Genomic DNA, 6,000 nt, shown 5'->3' with positions numbered 1-6,000 from the left:
TCCTTCCTTCCTTCCTTCCTTCCTTCCTTCCTTCCTTCCTTCCTTCCTTCCTTCCTTTCTTTCTTTCTTTCTTTCTTTCTTTCTTTCTTTCGTTCTTTTTCTTTCACCCCCTTTCCTCACACTCTTTCTCCCCTTCCTTCTGTTCCTCACTCTCCTTCCCTGCCTTATTTTCTCCCTCTCGTCCACTCTCTCTCTTCTTTGTGTGGATAGATAGTATCTATCCACACAAAGGGAGTGTTCTGATTTAGTCTGGAAATCCTGTTTATGTTTGTATAGAAAATTACATTTCTGAGCATGGTTAGTTCAAGGAAAGCTGGTAAGTACATTTTGGGACATGATTAGTGCAGTGTTATGGAAATTAAAAATCATCAACAGCAGACAAGAGCTCTTGGGTCTGTTCATCTTGCATCATAAACAACAAATAAGATTGTGAACACAAATGCCTCTGAGCATGTGCAATTTTTACTTAAATATTTTAACTGTAAAAAAATAAAGGACATTTCATTTACTCTAAGAATTTGCCTTACAGACCTGGAGTGTTGGCACAGGCGTTTAATCCCAGCATTCATGAGGCAAAGACAGGCAGATCTCTGAAAGTCTGAGGACAGCCTGGTCTACAGAATAAGCTCTGGGACAGCCAGAGCCATTATACAGAGAAAGCCTCTCCCAAAAGCATCAGATTGATTTCCAAAGTGGTTGTACAAGTTTACATTCCCACCAGCAATGGAGTAGCGTTCCTCTTTCTCCTCATCCTCTTCAGCATGTGTTGTCACTTGAGTTTTGATCTTACCCATTCTGATGGGTGTAAGGTGAAATCTCAGGGTAGGTCATTTTGATTTGCATTTCCCTGATGACTAAGGATGTTGAGCATTTCTTTAAGTGTTTCTCTGCCATTTGATATTCCTCTATTGAGAATTCCCTGTTTAGCTCTGTACCCCATTTTTAATTGGATTACTTGATTTGTTGCTGTTTAACTTCTTAAGTTCTTTCTATATTCTGGATATTACCCCTCTGTCAGATAAAGGGTTGGTGAAGATCCTTTCCCAATCTGTAGGCTGTAGAGGGCCTGTAAAAGACTCTACCCAGGAAGGTATCAAAACATATGCTGAGATTCATAGCCAAACTTTGTGCAGAGAGCAGGGAATCTTATGAAAGAATGGTGAGATAGACCTGGAGGGAACAGGAGCTCCACAAAGAGAGCAACAGAACCAAAAAAAATCTGGGCACAGGGGTCTTTTCTGAGACTGATACTCCAAACAAAGACCATCCATGGAGATAACCTAGAACCCCTGCACAGAGGTAGGCCATGGCAGCTCAGTGTTCAAGAGGGTTCCCCAGTAATAGGAACAGGGATTGTCTCTGACATGAAAACAGTGGCTGGCTCTTTGATCACCTCCACCTGAGAAGGGAGCAGCATTACCAGTCCACAGAGGAAGACAGTTCAGCCAGTCTTGATGAGACCTGATAGACTAGGATCAGATGGAAGGGAAGGAGGACCTCCCCTATGATTGGGCTGGGGGAGGGACATAGGAGAGGAAGAGGAAGGAGGGGTGGAGTTGGGAGGGGGTGGGGGTGGAAGAAGGGGCTATAGCTGGGATACAAAGTGAATAAACTGTAAGTAATAAAATTAAAATTAAAAAAAGAACCAGCCTCACTTAACAACTAACAGTTCCATACACACTTCTTTCTTTTGTTGTTGTTTTGAGACAAGGTCTCATGTATTCCAGGAGGACTTTGATCTCCTGACCATAAACTTTACCCTTCTCTTGTGTCCCCTCTATTCCCCCTCAAATTCATTACCTCTTAATTATAATTGTTGCATATACAAACATATGTATATACCTCGCTAAGTCAATTTAATATTACCTATACATATATGTGTTTAGGGCTGACCCCTTAAGACTGGATAACCCATTCAGGACTTGTTTCTGTTTAGAGTTGTTGGGTTTCTTGGGAAAAGTCCAATCCTCTTTTCAGGATATCTCCAACTTCTTGTCCAACTGCATCAGTAGCATTCAGGAGCAGCAGCAGGGAGCGCCAGGAGCCAGCCTTCTACCTAGGAGGAGCCTCTCTTTCTGTGGGTCCTGGCCTTTATTCTTTCTCAGAGTCCTCAGGTTTAAACTATCTGCAGCTGGTAAATGGCCCCTCTCAGAGCCCGCACCAGGCAAATAATTTACTGTGTGGACAATCTGAATCAGTCCCATATCCTACACCTGGGATCAAAACAAAAACATGTTATATCCACAACACCCTAGTTCCTGGGAGTAAAATCTTACTTCTGTGGGAGAAAATTTAATGTTTGCATATCTACTAAGGATCAGAATTTCCTCACCTATATTGATCATGTCTCCTTGCCACTTTAATTTTTATATCACCATGTACTTTAAAGCCCATTCCCTTGAAAAGCATCTTCTGAAGTGGACTTTAAAGAAGTGGGGCTTGTGGGTTAGAGCAGTAGGATATAATCAACTTTCATGAACTTGACACAGAGTAGACAATGTAGGATTGAGGGTATTCTTGGTGCATGTAACCTTGACTGTATTCCTAAAGTCTGAAAAGTTCCATAAAGGACTTTTGAAATAAAATGGGCCCACTGTCACTTTGGTTTAATGGAAGTAGCCCAGACGTAGGGGATGATTTCTATTTAAGGTTAAATTTCACATTCTTCCTGTTTTCAAGACATTTATATATCTACAGAAAGCATCCATAAATAAAATAAAGAGATCTTTAAACCTTTCTGAGAAAGTTGGCTTAACTGTAAGCTTCCCTTGTCAGTCATCAACAAATGGCAGGACTCCAGCTATTAGTTTTCTATTGGGCCTGCCGGTACCATTGTTTCAATTTGGCTTTTTAGCAGCATACATATTAGGTTGGATATGATCTCCTTTAAATTTGGTGTCCTTATTCTTTTAAGAAGCTAGTGGTACAAAACTTTCTTTACTCTATTAAATGTAGCTATGTGCTAATTTAATGTCTACTCCGGCCATGTTTTATGGAATCCAGATATTTGCTTGTGTATTTTTTTTATTTACCTACAGTCAGAGAAGACATTTGCTTTCTGTATACCTTTATTTCTACAGGTAGGAAAGCTCACACTACATTCTTCACATAGATTCTGACTGTCTATGGGTTGGAACATGACAGCTGTGACTAGACATGATATTAGCATGATTTCTTTGGGTCCATTCCCTTTTCTGGACCAATTATCAGGAAATATTTGTTGACAGAAGAAAAGCAAACCTATAAAAGAGGTTATGTACATGGCATATAGTTTTAAAGGATATTGCTGTTGTGATATTTAACCTATGCAGTCTCACACAGACATTGTTCTAGTTCAGATCTATGCACTGCACTGCCTCTTATGCTTGCTGGTGACGGGATATACAGATGAGAAATGCATGGTGAGATTTTTCTATTACTGTGTGATAGGATAAAATGGAACTACCGAGCTTCTATAAAATAGGTGAACTTCCAAGAATAAAAAGAGCAGATGTCAGGGATAACCCCACTTGGCTACTGGTTTGGGTATAGGCTTATGAGAAAGAGATCCAGGAGAGGGTCTTGGATGTCCTATAGGAAACTCAATACTTTTATTAGTCCTTGTCATGTGCATATGAAGTGAAGTCAATAGTATGAGTATGAAAGAATTAATCTTAAGAGTCTGCATGACTTGACATAAAGTCACACAGTACTGGTGAGTGAGAAATATGTGACTTATACCCAGGTAAGAAAGTCCCCACTCTAAGAATGAGGGTATGGGGCAAGAGCTAGCTATAGTTGTTCTTTTATCTAGAAGGGATCATCTGTCTGGTTGGGGCCCAGTGTGTCTGAAAGGAGTGTTGGGAAAGACTTGGAAGGAGGTTTGCAAAATAATGGAGCAATTTGGCCCATGTGTGGAATGGGGTTGAAAGCTGAGGCTGCTAGAGCCCTGGGCACAGGGCTATGCTTTTGGGTAGGAATCTGATACTTTCTTCAATTAGAAACAGGCTGAGCTTCCACTGCAGTTATTAGTTTCCAGGGTGCCATCTTGGTTATTCAGCCTCATTCTTGTCTCTGACTCCCTTGCTAGCTTATGCTTCATGTCCCAGAATGCTCTTTCTAAGCTTCCAGTCTCTTCAGGCCACTGCTACTTCAAGCCTTCTAAAGGCTCTTTGGATTCCTGTGAGCAAAGTCCATCCTTGGCATTACATTTAACATTTTCAGCTTAGGATTAATGTAAACCCATGTCCTCTTCTTGATGTTCCCTGTGCTCAAGCCCTATGGAGCTACATTTTCTTCTGAAACAGGCCATCTGTGACTGATATACTCTTACTTTTACTCTGCATGGAATACCCTTTGTAGGAATTGGCTTGATAATTTCCACAACTCTCTCAATCCAAACAATTATTTTCACAGTGGCAGGATCAGAGATAGGTCTTAAGCTCCAAGCATAGACTCTTCATTGTTCTTCTCCTGTGTGGTTATTTCTTCAAATGGGCTCTTACTTGTTTTATACAGGCAGTTCAACTGTCTCTTTTATGATTTTCCTTGATTACTCTTCCTCACACTCTATGCTACTACATCAGACAAGCCAGTCCATGGGGGCCTTTTTAAACTCAGTAATACCACTTAACTATTCTTAGTAAAATTCATTTTATGGAGTTCTGTGTTTGGACTGAATGTATTTGCTTGAAAATATTTAAATATTGAGGCTCCAATTCCCAATGCAATATATTTGGAGTTAAGGCTTCCATGAAGTTGTTAAGGTTGAAGTCATAAGAGTTTAAGTCTAACCCAGTAGTGTCTAAATCTTTTATTTTTTTAATAATAGATACCAGTTTGCCACTTTTCTTACCATGTTAACACCCAGTAAGGTAGTGATTGTATGAGGCACTGATTGTATACAAGCCAGGAAAAGATCCACCTGAGAAACCAACATTGTAGGACTTTGAGGTAGAACTTGAGTCTTTCTGAACTACCCACTGGGGAAGAAAAAATCCAAAACCACATCCCCCCAAACCACTACCACAAGTAACAAAAAAAAAAAAAAAAGGAAAACAAAATTAATGAATGTTTGATTGGCTTGCTGGGCTAGTTTGTGGTATTCTGTTATGGAGTCATAAAAGCTCATTCTTTGATGAATGAGTCTTCCAGAATGTAGCTGTCTATACAGACTAGAAATTTTTGGTGCTCCTGCATTCCCAACACCTGTCATGGTGACCTACTGAGTGCTTGGCATGCAGAAGGCTCTTTAGAGGCCTGTGAAACCATACTTTACTGCACTTTAGCTGCCTAGGCTCCAGAGTTTCACAGCTACAAATGAGCCCAAAGGAATCTCTTCCTCCCCTGCCGTTGTTCACCTGTGCTCTGGATTCCTGGTCCACTCTGAAAGAGAAGCTGCCTGTTTGCATGCATCACACTGACTGCTGCTTTATTAGCATTTTTTGCTGAAGGCTTGGCAGCCTCCTGTCTCTTCTGGCTCTCATAAAGTGGGTCTCTCCCCTTTGCTCAGAGCTAGCAGCCATCCAACTGACTACTTGGGTTGAATTTAGGATGAGGATTAATCAGATTAGGAGGTTTGTGAGGTAGTCCTCTTCCTATAGTGTGTGCAGAAGGTAGGACAACCATGACCTGATCTTCTTGACAATGATACAAAATGTAGTGGAATGGCACTGCTGTCACCACAGCTGCTCAGCAAATCGATGTGGTCATGCTTGACGTTTTCTGACCCATGGAGTCACCCTTTTGATTTAACAAAAAAACAAAGCAAAACAAAAAAACAAAACAAAACAAAACAAAACAACTAAAATATTGAGAGTACTTGAATAAAGGTAAAGTTTTTAGGCCCCACTTGGACTCAAGGCTCCATCCATGGAAGCTGTAAGCTCCAAAACAGTGCCATCATCCACCTATTGGCTCTTCATCAGAACTGGAGACAGCCATTAGGTTTTGTTCATACCTTACTTCCTCTTCTAAGGCTGAAATGTTCTCACTCTATTCTGAAAAGCACAAATCCCCATT

Source organism: Psammomys obesus, unplaced genomic scaffold, assembly GCF_907164565.1.
Source record: "Psammomys obesus unplaced genomic scaffold, mPsaObe1.curated_primary_1811, whole genome shotgun sequence".
NCBI lineage: Eukaryota > Metazoa > Chordata > Mammalia > Rodentia > Muridae > Psammomys > Psammomys obesus.
Note: the sequence above shows the minus strand (reverse complement) of the source record.